The sequence below is a fragment of the Crinia signifera genome, chromosome 5 (assembly GCF_055691185.1).
Source record: "Crinia signifera chromosome 5, ASM5569118v1, whole genome shotgun sequence".
Taxonomy (NCBI): Eukaryota; Metazoa; Chordata; class Amphibia; order Anura; family Myobatrachidae; genus Crinia; species Crinia signifera.
In genome coordinates, this window is record NC_139221.1 from 70,618,869 (window position 1) to 70,632,626 (window position 13,758).

At 39.3% G+C, this 13,758-nt stretch overlaps 1 protein-coding gene and 3 pseudogenes across 8 annotated transcripts in view; 1 reads left to right on the forward strand and 3 right to left on the reverse strand.

Moving 5' to 3' along the window:
* SPIDR (scaffold protein involved in DNA repair) overlaps positions 1–13,758 on the reverse strand; it is a 419,457-nt gene that overhangs the window by 178,658 nt on the left and 227,041 nt on the right. The window lies entirely within an intron of this gene.
* LOC146005932 (5S ribosomal RNA) lies at positions 2,418–2,535 on the reverse strand (annotated as a pseudogene).
* On the reverse strand, positions 7,562–7,679 carry LOC146006028 (5S ribosomal RNA; annotated as a pseudogene).
* LOC146006029 (5S ribosomal RNA) lies at positions 10,077–10,194 on the forward strand (annotated as a pseudogene).

Sequence of the window (13,758 nt, forward strand, 5' to 3'; positions counted from 1 at the left end):
CAGGATCGCTCAGCACACAGCATCGCGGGTGCACCACGATGTGTGCGGAGCGGTCGTGCTTAAGCCCGTTGCTCAGCACGGAGCATGGGTTGCCAAGTCTGTATGCTCCCTAAAGCTAAAATACAAATCTACTGTATATGTAAAACATTTTGTACATTTCTCAAAAAAATTTAAAAATAGCATTTGGTTCCCATATGAGCACCACGTTTATAAAGAAAATCTGAAGAGACTCCAAAGAAATGTCTGAACACTACAGACCGCTTTATCCTCACACTCATACACTGAATTATTATTTCCTATTAATGCCTATTGCAGCAATTAGGAATTACATTTTGGGAACATGTATGAATCTTCTGTTGGTGGGACAGTAGCTTAAACCCTTTGAGTGCCAAGTGAATATGTCAAAATAGGTGTGAAAATGGACAAGCATACGTTTTTATTCATCATAATGACCTGTAATGTTCACCTTATATGTAGGAAATATAATTATTGTTTACACATTTATTTATTTTTTGAATTTATATAACAAATCTGAAAGAGACTGGCATTTTTAGAGGATATTTTTAAAATCTCTTCTATAGATGTTTGTTTTCAAAAGGGTTAATAAGAGACAGGACAAACAAGGTGTAAACACAATCACTATACTGACTGAATCACACCCAGCTTGGCAAATAAGCAAAATCAGTCAACAAATAAGAACAGATAGCCTGCTGGGGAGGTTCTGTATATGAAGATCAGATTCCCTTTAATCTCTGCCATTACAAATAAATTCACCAATAATATATATATATATATATATATATATATATATATATATATATATATATATATATATATATATATATATATATATATATATATATTTATTTATTTATTTATTTATATATATATTTATATATTATGGGGTGCTTTTCCACTAAGGGACCCATCTTTTATCATTAACATACTGCACCATACGCTCTTCTCACTTTCTTTCTAGATAGATATAGATATATTTGGAAAAAGTTTTGGTTTGGACTAGGATAGCGACTTATTTGCACGTTTTAAGTAAACATGGGACAATAATTGTAATCAAGGTGAACAATTTATTTAACACAGAGAGATGAGATAAAAAATAGGAATATAAAATATATAAAAAGACAGAAAAGAAAAATATAAATATATCTAAAAAGATGACAATATATTTAATGTGTAACAAAGTTAGGAGAGATAAAGTTGGTCAGTAAGGCAGACTGGCCAGACTAAAAACCAATAAGCTATGTATGTAACTGACTAAAAACTAAAAGCAAGATCACTAAAAAATTTTTAAATAGCAGGGTATTAAGTTGCGAAAAATGAAGAATCAAATAGTAAAAAATCAGCTTAACTTGGAGCAGTGCGGTGAGGAGCAGGTGACCGAAGTTTATCCCAACATGTTTCGTCCGACAGGACTTCGTCAGGGGTAAGGGACTGAATGACTGAGGCTGTATTTATGACAGGGATAGAGACTATGGTGCCGCCCCCCTCGTTAGCAATGCTTAATTGGGCCAGGTATAAGTTAAGCACAAAACAATGATTAGAGACACGTGGTACATGCTAAAAGAGGCATCTAATGGCCCCACTTATACACTTCTGAAAACGAGCTGTACAAAGTCTGAAAAACTGGATAGTAAGGTTTGGAGTGTGTCAGCTCCGTTTGGAAGGAGCGTGACATCACATCCGCCCCACTTCCGCCACACATCCGGCGTCAGTGTAGCGCTACTGCGCATGTGCGCCTAGTTCTTATAGCGTTATGAAGACTCTTCAGTTAGTAACATATGGGTCCTTGTGCGCATGCGCGTTCGGACGCGACCATTCGTTTCTGCGCATGTGCGCTATGTCTCTGATGTTCTGTGTCCTTCTGTGTTGTTCATAGGAGACACTCTCGTGTAACAGCGCTGCAGGGTTATTTCTGGTGCTGACAGTTTGGCTTGAAGTTTAACTCATTCATAGCAGGCTTTGTTTGAAGATTCCCATATTTTGGGATTGTGGTAGCCCATGCGCAGAGGGTTCAGTTTATTCTGTAGAGGATTCTCAGAAATGTGAGAATCAGTAATAGTGGGCGAAAAAAATATATAATATAAATTAGAAACATAATATTTACAGATAATTAATATGTATATATGCAAATTTAGGGATACATCCGAATGATATATAAGAAACCCTCTGTTTAATTAGTTAATTAAGGAAAGCACAATTAGCGATATTAAAGGAAGAGACACCCTTGGGGTACAAGCACAGTGGTGTTGAGTGACGTATTCACGAAAGTATAAAAATGGAAATAAAAAGAGGAAAAATGAAACACAGAATGAATGTGATGGGGTATAAACATAGTTTCTTTATTAAATGTGTAATTACAATGGTGGGTACAGTGCATACAGAAACTCGCCATAGATGTTATATTACAGCACCCGATATTCCTGGGAGGTCCCCCTGCCCAGTACTAATCAGGCCCATCACTGCTTAGCTTCCAAGTTCGGATCTGGTTGGGCGTCCCAGTGTGGTATGGCTGTATTGTGGTTGGTTGGAGATCCGTGCATGTGTAGTGTTACCACCTATGTAATCAGGACACTATAGCAACTAATTAAGTATAATAATATTGGGGTGATGTATGAAGCAGTAGAAGGAGTTACGGTGAAAAATGGAAGGTGGTTAGTATACATATAAGAGGGTGCCATGACTGGACTTCCCAGATGGTTACCCATTCCGGTACTATTCAGCGGAAACCTAGTTAGAGATCACTGACCGCTCTGGGGTCTCCTCCTTTTTTCATTGTATGAAGGGTGCTATCTCATAGCTCTCGTTAAAGCCCTCTGGATGCAAGGTGTTCAGTTCGTAAATCCAATACATCTCTCTACGTGAAAGAAGATTTGATAGATCACCTCCTCTTTCTCCGAGGGAAACGAGTTCAATGCCTCTGAATGTCAATTTTTCCGGGTCCGAGTCATGGTGTAAACTGAAATGTTGTGAGACAGCATGTGTCTGTACTTTGTTTTTTATGTTCCTCACATGCTCCTGTATACGGATTTTCAGTGCCCTCTTAGTTTTACCTATGTAGCGTCGTTCACACGGACATTCCAGCATATATACAACTGATGTTGTGTTGCAGTTAATAAAATGTTTAGTCTTGAATTCTTTGGTTTTGTCCTTATTGAAAAAGTTCTTTCTATTTGGGTGAAGGTATTTGCAAATATTACAGTGACCACATTTATAGCTACCAGTGCATTTTGGTAGGCCTCCCTGTCGGCTGGATTCTTCTCTCAACATGCTGGGTGCTAGAAGGTCTTTCAGATTTTTTTGCTTCCGATACACGATTTGTGGTTTTGCAGGTAAGGATTCTTTCAGGATGGGATCCAACCGTAAGATGTTCCAGTGCTTGTTTAATGCCTCCTTGATTAATCCTTCATGGTGATTATAGGTTGTGATGAATTTGACATCCGGTTCTCTGTTCTCTTTAGGCTTATATTCAAGAAGTTTCTTCCTGTCTAGTGTTTTTGCTCTTTTGTTAGCCTTCTCCAAGATGTGGGTCGGGTATTTCTTCTCCTTGAATCGGTTTGAGATGACTTCAAGTTGTGAATCTCTGTCCTCTTCCCTTTTGCAGTTACGGGTGATTCTATGGTATTGGGAGTAGGGGATGTTATTCTTCCATTTTTGTAGATGTCCACTCTCGTAATGTACGTAGCTATTGGTATCGACCTTTTTTATAAAGTTCTTGGTTATTACATTGTTGGATGCGCCTGTTAGTACTAGATCCAAAAATTCAATTTCTTTGTCATTGATGTTTGAAGTAAAAACCAAATTAAGATCGTTCTCTCCAATATATTTTAAAAATTCATAAAATCTCTGTTTGGAGCCATCCCAGACAATTAAAATGTCATCTATATATCGTTTGAATATGATGAGGTTCTGTTTAAAGGGATGATCATTGTAAATGAATCTTCTCTCCCAGTATCCCATTAGCAAGTTTGCAAAACTTGGGGCAAATATTGTGCCCATGGCAGTCCCGCAGATTTGTAAGTAAAAGTGATTAAGAAATTTAAAATAATTATGTTTTAAGATAAAATTCATGATATCACAGATAAATTTCCTGTGTGTTGTGGAGAGAGAGTCATCTTCTTCAAGGAACTCATTGCATGCCTTAATTCCCACATGGTGTTGGATACATGTATAAAGAGATTGTACATCTATGGTTGCCCACATGTAACCTTCCTTCCACGTAAAATCCTCCATGAGGTTCAGGACTGATGTGGTGTCCTTCAGATAAGATGGTAGGCTGTTCACATGTGGTCGTAGAAAGATATCCGCGTATTCTGATAGATGAGAAGTTAGGGACTCGATCCCTGCCACTATGGGTCTCCCGGGTGGGTTGTCCATAGATTTATGCACTTTCGGAAGAAAGTAAAAGACAGGAGTGGTTGGATTCATATGTAATAAGTATTGGAATTCTTCTTTGGTGAGAACATTGTCCCTTAATCCTTGTAATAGTAGGGGTCTTAGTTCATCGATATAATTATCTTTTGGATCTTTCTGGAGTTTAGTATAGGATATACTGTCACTTAGAAGACGTTCAGCTTCCAATATGTATGCAGTTCTGTCCATGATCACAATGCCTCCCCCCTTGTCTGCTGCCTTAATGACAATGTTTTCGTCCTTTTGTAATGTTTCCAAAGCTTCTTTTTCTTTTCGCGTGAGATTCTTGTCAATTGGTTGTAGTACCTCATTTCCACATAATTCTTGTTTCACCAATTCGTAGAAAGTGCCGATATATTGTCCCTTGGATTCGATCGGGTAGAATTTCGACTTGTTCTTCAGCCCAGATTTGGAAGTATTAGTTGGATAGTTGGAAGTTTCATCATCTTTCCTCAAGAAGTGTCTTTTCAGGGTGAGATGTCTGACAAATTTGTTTAGGTCAATGAAGGTGTCAAATTTATTGAGAGCCTTTGTGGGGGCAAACGAAAGACCTTTGCTGAGTAATGAGAGTTCCGATTCGGTCAGTACGCGTTGTGACAGATTGAAGACGCCAATATCGCTGGTGGACTTCATTGTAGGTTCCTTCTTTTCTGTGAGTTTCGATTTCCTCCCTCCTCTGCATCCTCTTCTTCTAGTTGTCTTTTTAGGGGGGGTGCGTGTGTTGCTTTCTCTGTAACCCTCTGTGATAATTTCTCTTTCATCTTTGTGCTGGGGCCCGGGGATAAAAAATGCTGACTGGCATTTCCCGTGCTGGCGATTGGAGGTTTGCCTGGGTGGTTGGTGGTATAAACGGGATGGTTTCTTCTATTTTCCCAGTTCAAGTTCCAGGCTCCTTTTCTGATGGTTTCTGATGGTTTCCTGTATGGTTGTTGTGTGTTGTATGGTTGTCTGTTGTTTCTGGTCCAATTTTTAATTTTATTGTTTTCATAGTCATTCTTGTCCCTTAGAAACTTCTTCTCCTTGTTGTTCTTAACCTCACCTTCGGCTCGTTCTAGTTTCAGGTTCAGGACTTTTTCATTGACTTTGAAGTCCTCATTCTCTTTATGTATCTGCATTTTAGATTCATTTTCCCTGATTTCTGATTCCAGTGTTGTCAAAACCCTCTTTTTCTCTTTAATAAGAAGTTGCATTAATTTGATGGAACATTCATGAAGGCTGTGGTCCCAATCTTTCATGAATTCTGAGTTGTCTGTCCCAAATGTGGGTGTTTTCAATATTCTGAGTCCCCTTGGAACTCGATTTACTGATACATAATGTTCAAGTCCTTTGATGTCCCACCAAGTTCTTAACTCCTTGGTGAGTAATTTCTCCGTGTGCCAGAACATATCATCTAAGGTTTTGTCTGGTGTGGGTATGGGGTGTGGTTCTTTCTCTTCTGTGAATATTTTATTAAACGCATCATTCCTGTTATTTATTCTTTCGTTTCCTCTAAACATAATTGCGTTTAGAGAAAGGACAATCTCAAGGCTGCTCACTTCACTCTTCACCAGGGATTTATGTGGACAAAGTAGATTTGAGTGAGATGTGCGCCAAGAGATTTTTTAACAGGTGATCTTTCACGGACGTCAGGTCCCATATAGTGCAATCCCCTTTAAGTATACTGGGTGTCAGCTTAGTCCAGGAACAGTGGTGTACTGTTCAAAGGGTAGTTTTGGAAAAAGTTTTGGTTTGGACTAGGATAGCGACTTATTTGCACGTTTTAAGTAAACATGGGACAATAATTGTAATCAAGGTGAACAATTTATTTAACACAGAGAGATGAGATAAAAAATAGGAATATAAAATATATAAAAAGACAGAAAAGAAAAATATAAATATATCTAAAAAGATGACAATATATTTAATGTGTAACAAAGTTAGGAGAGATAAAGTTGGTCAGTAAGGCAGACTGGCCAGACTAAAAACCAATAAGCTATGTATGTAACTGACTAAAAACTAAAAGCAAGATCACTAAAAAATTTTTAAATAGCAGGGTATTAAGTTGCGAAAAATGAAGAATCAAATAGTAAAAAATCAGCTTAACTTGGAGCAGTGCGGTGAGGAGCAGGTGACCGAAGTTTATCCCAACATGTTTCGTCCGACAGGACTTCGTCAGGGGTAAGGGACTGAATGACTGAGGCTGTATTTATGACAGGGATAGAGACTATGGTGCCGCCCCCATCGTTAGCAATGCTTAATTGGGCCAGGTATAAGTTAAGCACAAAACAATGATTAGAGACACGTGGTACATGCTAAAAGAGGCATCTAATGGCCCCACTTATACACTTCTGAAAACGAGCTGTACAAAGTCTGAAAAACTGGATAGTAAGGTTTGGAGTGTGTCAGCTCCGTTTGGAAGGAGCGTGACATCACATCCGCCCCACTTCCGCCACACATCCGGCGTCAGTGTAGCGCTACTGCGCATGTGCGCCTAGTTCTTATAGCGTTATGAAGACTCTTCAGTTAGTAACATATGGGTCCTTGTGCGCATGCGCGTTCGGACGCGACCATTCGTTTCTGCGCATGTGCGCTATGTCTCTGATGTTCTGTGTCCTTCTGTGTTGTTCATAGGAGACACTCTCGTGTAACAGCGCTGCAGGGTTATTTCTGGTGCTGACAGTTTGGCTTGAAGTTTAACTCATTCATAGCAGGCTTTGTTTGAAGATTCCCATATTTTGGGATTGTGGTAGCCCATGCGCAGAGGGTTCAGTTTATTCTGTAGAGGATTCTCAGAAATGTGAGAATCAGTAATAGTGGGCGAAAAAAATATATAATATAAATTAGAAACATAATATTTACAGATAATTAATATGTATATATGCAAATTTAGGGATACATCCGAATGATATATAAGAAACCCTCTGTTTAATTAGTTAATTAAGGAAAGCACAATTAGCGATATTAAAGGAAGAGACACCCTTGGGGTACAAGCACAGTGGTGTTGAGTGACGTATTCACGAAAGTATAAAAATGGAAATAAAAAGAGGAAAAATGAAACACAGAATGAATGTGATGGGGTATAAACATAGTTTCTTTATTAAATGTGTAATTACAATGGTGGGTACAGTGCATACAGAAACTCGCCATAGATGTTATATTACAGCACCCGATATTCCTGGGAGGTCCCCCTGCCCAGTACTAATCAGGCCCATCACTGCTTAGCTTCCAAGTTCGGATGTGGTTGGGCGTCCCAGTGTGGTATGGCTGTATTGTGGTTGGTTGGAGATCCGTGCATGTGTAGTGTTACCACCTATGTAATCAGGACACTATAGCAACTAATTAAGTATAATAATATTGGGGTGATGTATGAAGCAGTAGAAGGAGTTACGGTGAAAAATGGAAGGTGGTTAGTATACATATAAGAGGGTGCCATGACTGGACTTCCCAGATGGTTACCCATTCCGGTACTATTCAGCGGAAACCTAGTTAGAGATCACTGACCGCTCTGGGGTCTCCTCCTTTTTTCATTGTATGAAGGGTGCTATCTCATAGCTCTCGTTAAAGCCCTCTGGATGCAAGGTGTTCAGTTCGTAAATCCAATACATCTCTCTACGTGAAAGAAGATTTGATAGATCACCTCCTCTTTCTCCGAGGGAAACGAGTTCAATGCCTCTGAATGTCAATTTTTCCGGGTCCGAGTCATGGTGTAAACTGAAATGTTGTGAGACAGCATGTGTCTGTACTTTGTTTTTTATGTTCCTCACATGCTCCTGTATACGGATTTTCAGTGCCCTCTTAGTTTTACCTATGTAGCGTCGTTCACACGGACATTCCAGCATATATACAACTGATGTTGTGTTGCAGTTAATAAAATGTTTAGTCTTGAATTCTTTGGTTTTGTCCTTATTGAAAAAGTTCTTTCTATTTGGGTGAAGGTATTTGCAAATATTACAGTGACCACATTTATAGCTACCAGTGCATTTTGGTAGGCCTCCCTGTCGGCTGGATTCTTCTCTCAACATGCTGGGTGCTAGAAGGTCTTTCAGATTTTTTTGCTTCCGATACACGATTTGTGGTTTTGCAGGTAAGGATTCTTTCAGGATGGGATCCAACCGTAAGATGTTCCAGTGCTTGTTTAATGCCTCCTTGATTAATCCTTCATGGTGATTATAGGTTGTGATGAATTTGACATCCGGTTCTCTGTTGCCCCAAGTTTTGCAAACTTGCTAATGGGATACTGGGAGAGAAGATTCATTTACAATGATCATCCCTTTAAACAGAACCTCATCATATTCAAACGATATATAGATGACATTTTAATTGTCTGGGATGGCTCCAAACAGAGATTTTATGAATTTTTAAAATATATTGGAGAGAACGATCTTAATTTGGTTTTTACTTCAAACATCAATGACAAAGAAATTGAATTTTTGGATCTAGTACTAACAGGCGCATCCAACAATGTAATAACCAAGAACTTTATAAAAAAGGTCGATACCAATAGCTACGTACATTACGAGAGTGGACATCTACAAAAATGGAAGAATAACATCCCCTACTCCCAATACCATAGAATCACCCGTAACTGCAAAAGGGAAGAGGACAGAGATTCACAACTTGAAGTCATCTCAAACCGATTCAAGGAGAAGAAATACCCGACCCACATCTTGGAGAAGGCTAACAAAAGAGCAAAAACACTAGACAGGAAGAAACTTCTTGAATATAAGCCTAAAGAGAACAGAGAACCGGATGTCAAATTCATCACAACCTATAATCACCATGAAGGATTAATCAAGGAGGCATTAAACAAGCACTGGAACATCTTACGGTTGGATCCCATCCTGAAAGAATCCTTACCTGCAAAACCACAAATCGTGTATCGGAAGCAAAAAAATCTGAAAGACCTTCTAGCACCCAGCATGTTGAGAGAAGAATCCAGCCGACAGGGAGGCCTACCAAAATGCACTGGTAGCTATAAATGTGGTCACTGTAATATTTGCAAATACCTTCACCCAAATAGAAAGAACTTTTTCAATAAGGACAAAACCAAAGAATTCAAGACTAAACATTTTATTAACTGCAACACAACATCAGTTGTATATATGCTGGAATGTCCGTGTGAACGACGCTACATAGGTAAAACTAAGAGGGCACTGAAAATCCGTATACAGGAGCATGTGAGGAACATAAAAAACAAAGTACAGACACATGCTGTCTCACAACATTTCAGTTTACACCATGACTCGGACCCGGAAAAATTGACATTCAGAGGCATTGAACTCGTTTCCCTCGGAGAAAGAGGAGGTGATCTATCAAATCTTCTTTCACGTAGAGAGATGTATTGGATTTACGAACTGAACACCTTGCATCCAGAGGGCTTTAACGAGAGCTATGAGATAGCACCCTTCATACAATGAAAAAAGGAGGAGACCCCAGAGCGGTCAGTGATCTCTAACTAGGTTTCCGCTGAATAGTACCGGAATGGGTAACCATCTGGGAAGTCCAGTCATGGCACCCTCTTATATGTATACTAACCACCTTCCATTTTTCACCGTAACTCCTTCTACTGCTTCATACATCACCCCAATATTATTATACTTAATTAGTTGCTATAGTGTCCTGATTACATAGGTGGTAACACTACACATGCACGGATCTCCAACCAACCACAATACAGCCATACCACACTGGGACGCCCAACCACATCCGAACTTGGAAGCTAAGCAGTGATGGGCCTGATTAGTACTGGGCAGGGGGACCTCCCAGGAATATCGGGTGCTGTAATATAACATCTATGGCGAGTTTCTGTATGCACTGTACCCACCATTGTAATTACACATTTAATAAAGAAACTATGTTTATACCCCATCACATTCATTCTGTGTTTCATTTTTCCTCTTTTTATTTCCATTTTTATACTTTCGTGAATACGTCACTCAACACCACTGTGCTTGTACCCCAAGGGTGTCTCTTCCTTTATTATCGCTAATTGTGCTTTCCTTAATTAACTAATTAAACAGAGGGTTTCTTATATATCATTCGGATGTATCCCTAAATTTGCATATATACATATTAATTATCTGTAAATATTATGTTTCTAATTTATATTATATATTTTTTTCGCCCACTATTACTGATTCTCACATTTCTGAGAATCCTCTACAGAATAAACTGAACCCTCTGCGCATGGGCTACCACAATCCCAAAATATGGGAATCTTCAAACAAAGCCTGCTATGAATGAGTTAAACTTCAAGCCAAACTGTCAGCACCAGAAATAACCCTGCAGCGCTGTTACACGAGAGTGTCTCCTATGAACAACACAGAAGGACACAGAACATCAGAGACATAGCGCACATGCGCAGAAACGAATGGTCGCGTCCGAACGCGCATGCGCACAAGGACCCATATGTTACTAACTGAAGAGTCTTCATAACGCTATAAGAACTAGGCGCACATGCGCAGTAGCGCTACACTGACGCCGGATGTGTGGCGGAAGTGGGGCGGATGTGATGTCACGCTCCTTCCAAACGGAGCTGACACACTCCAAACCTTACTATCCAGTTTTTCAGACTTTGTACAGCTCGTTTTCAGAAGTGTATAAGTGGGGCCATTAGATGCCTCTTTTAGCATGTACCACGTGTCTCTAATCATTGTTTTGTGCTTAACTTATACCTGGCCCAATTAAGCATTGCTAACGAGGGGGGCGGCACCATAGTCTCTATCCCTGTCATAAATACAGCCTCAGTCATTCAGTCCCTTACCCCTGACGAAGTCCTGTCGGACGAAACATGTTGGGATAAACTTCGGTCACCTGCTCCTCACCGCACTGCTCCAAGTTAAGCTGATTTTTTACTATTTGATTCTTCATTTTTCGCAACTTAATACCCTGCTATTTAAAAAATTTTTAGTGATCTTGCTTTTAGTTTTTAGTCAGTTACATACATAGCTTATTGGTTTTTAGTCTGGCCAGTCTGCCTTACTGACCAACTTTATCTAACTTTGTTACACATTAAATATATTGTCATCTTTTTAGATATATTTATATTTTTCTTTTCTGTCTTTTTATATATTTTATATTCCTATTTTTTATCTCATCTCTCTGTGTTAAATAAATTGTTCACCTTGATTACAATTATTGTCCCATGTTTACTTAAAACGTGCAAATAAGTCGCTATCCTAGTCCAAACCAAAACTTTTTCCAAAACTACCCTTTGAACAGTACACCACTGTTCCTGGACTAAGCTGACACCCAGTATACTTAAAGGGGATTGCACTATATGGGACCTGACGTCCGTGAAAGATCACCTGTTAAAAAATCTCTTGGCGCACATCTCACTCAAATCTACTTTGTCCACATAAATCCCTGGTGAAGAGTGAAGTGAGCAGCCTTGAGATTGTCCTTTCTCTAAACGCAATTATGTTTAGAGGAAACGAAAGAATAAATAACAGGAATGATGCGTTTAATAAAATATTCACAGAAGAGAAAGAACCACACCCCATACCCACACCAGACAAAACCTTAGATGATATGTTCTGGCACACGGAGAAATTACTCACCAAGGAGTTAAGAACTTGGTGGGACATCAAAGGACTTGAACATTATGTATCAGTAAATCGAGTTCCAAGGGGACTCAGAATATTGAAAACACCCACATTTGGGACAGACAACTCAGAATTCATGAAAGATTGGGACCACAGCCTTCATGAATGTTCCATCAAATTAATGCAACTTCTTATTAAAGAGAAAAAGAGGGTTTTGACAACACTGGAATCAGAAATCAGGGAAAATGAATCTAAAATGCAGATACATAAAGAGAATGAGGACTTCAAAGTCAATGAAAAAGTCCTGAACCTGAAACTAGAACGAGCCGAAGGTGAGGTTAAGAACAACAAGGAGAAGAAGTTTCTAAGGGACAAGAATGACTATGAAAACAATAAAATTAAAAATTGGACCAGAAACAACAGACAACCATACAACACACAACAACCATACAGGAAACCATCAGAAACCATCAGAAAAGGAGCCTGGAACTTGAACTGGGAAAATAGAAGAAACCATCCCGTTTATACCACCAACCACCCAGGCAAACCTCCAATCGCCAGCACGGGAAATGCCAGTCAGCATTTTTTATCCCCGGGCCCCAGCACAAAGATGAAAGAGAAATTATCACAGAGGGTTACAGAGAAAGCAACACACGCACCCCCCCTAAAAAGACAACTAGAAGAAGAGGATGCAGAGGAGGGAGGAAATCGAAACTCACAGAAAAGAAGGAACCTACAATGAAGTCCACCAGCGATATTGGCGTCTTCAATCTGTCACAACGCGTACTGACCGAATCGGAACTCTCATTACTCAGCAAAGGTCTTTCGTTTGCCCCCACAAAGGCTCTCAATAAATTTGACACCTTCATTGACCTAAACAAATTTGTCAGACATCTCACCCTGAAAAGACACTTCTTGAGGAAAGATGATGAAACTTCCAACTATCCAACTAATACTTCCAAATCTGGGCTGAAGAACAAGTCGAAATTCTACCCGATCGAATCCAAGGGACAATATATCGGCACTTTCTACGAATTGGTGAAACAAGAATTATGTGGAAATGAGGTACTACAACCAATTGACAAGAATCTCACGCGAAAAGAAAAAGAAGCTTTGGAAACATTACAAAAGGACGAAAACATTGTCATTAAGGCAGCAGACAAGGGGGGAGGCATTGTGATCATGGACAGAACTGCATACATATTGGAAGCTGAACGTCTTCTAAGTGACAGTATATCCTATACTAAACTCCAGAAAGATCCAAAAGATAATTATATCGATGAACTAAGACCCCTACTATTACAAGGATTAAGGGACAATGTTCTCACCAAAGAAGAATTCCAATACTTATTACATATGAATCCAACCACTCCTGTCTTTTACTTTCTTCCGAAAGTGCATAAATCTATGGACAACCCACCCGGGAGACCCATAGTGGCAGGGATCGAGTCCCTAACTTCTCATCTATCAGAATACGCGGATATCTTTCTACGACCACATGTGAACAGCCTACCATCTTATCTGAAGGACACCACATCAGTCCTGAACCTCATGGAGGATTTTACGTGGAAGGAAGGTTACATGTGGGCAACCATAGATGTACAATCTCTTTATACATGTATCCAACACCATGTGGGAATTAAGGCATGCAATGAGTTCCTTGAAGAAGATGACTCACTCTCCACAACACACAGGAAATTTATCTGTGATATCATGAATTTTATCTTAAAACATAATTATTTTAAATTTCTTAATCACTTTTACTTACAAATCTGCGGGACTGCCATGGGCACAATATTTGCCCCAA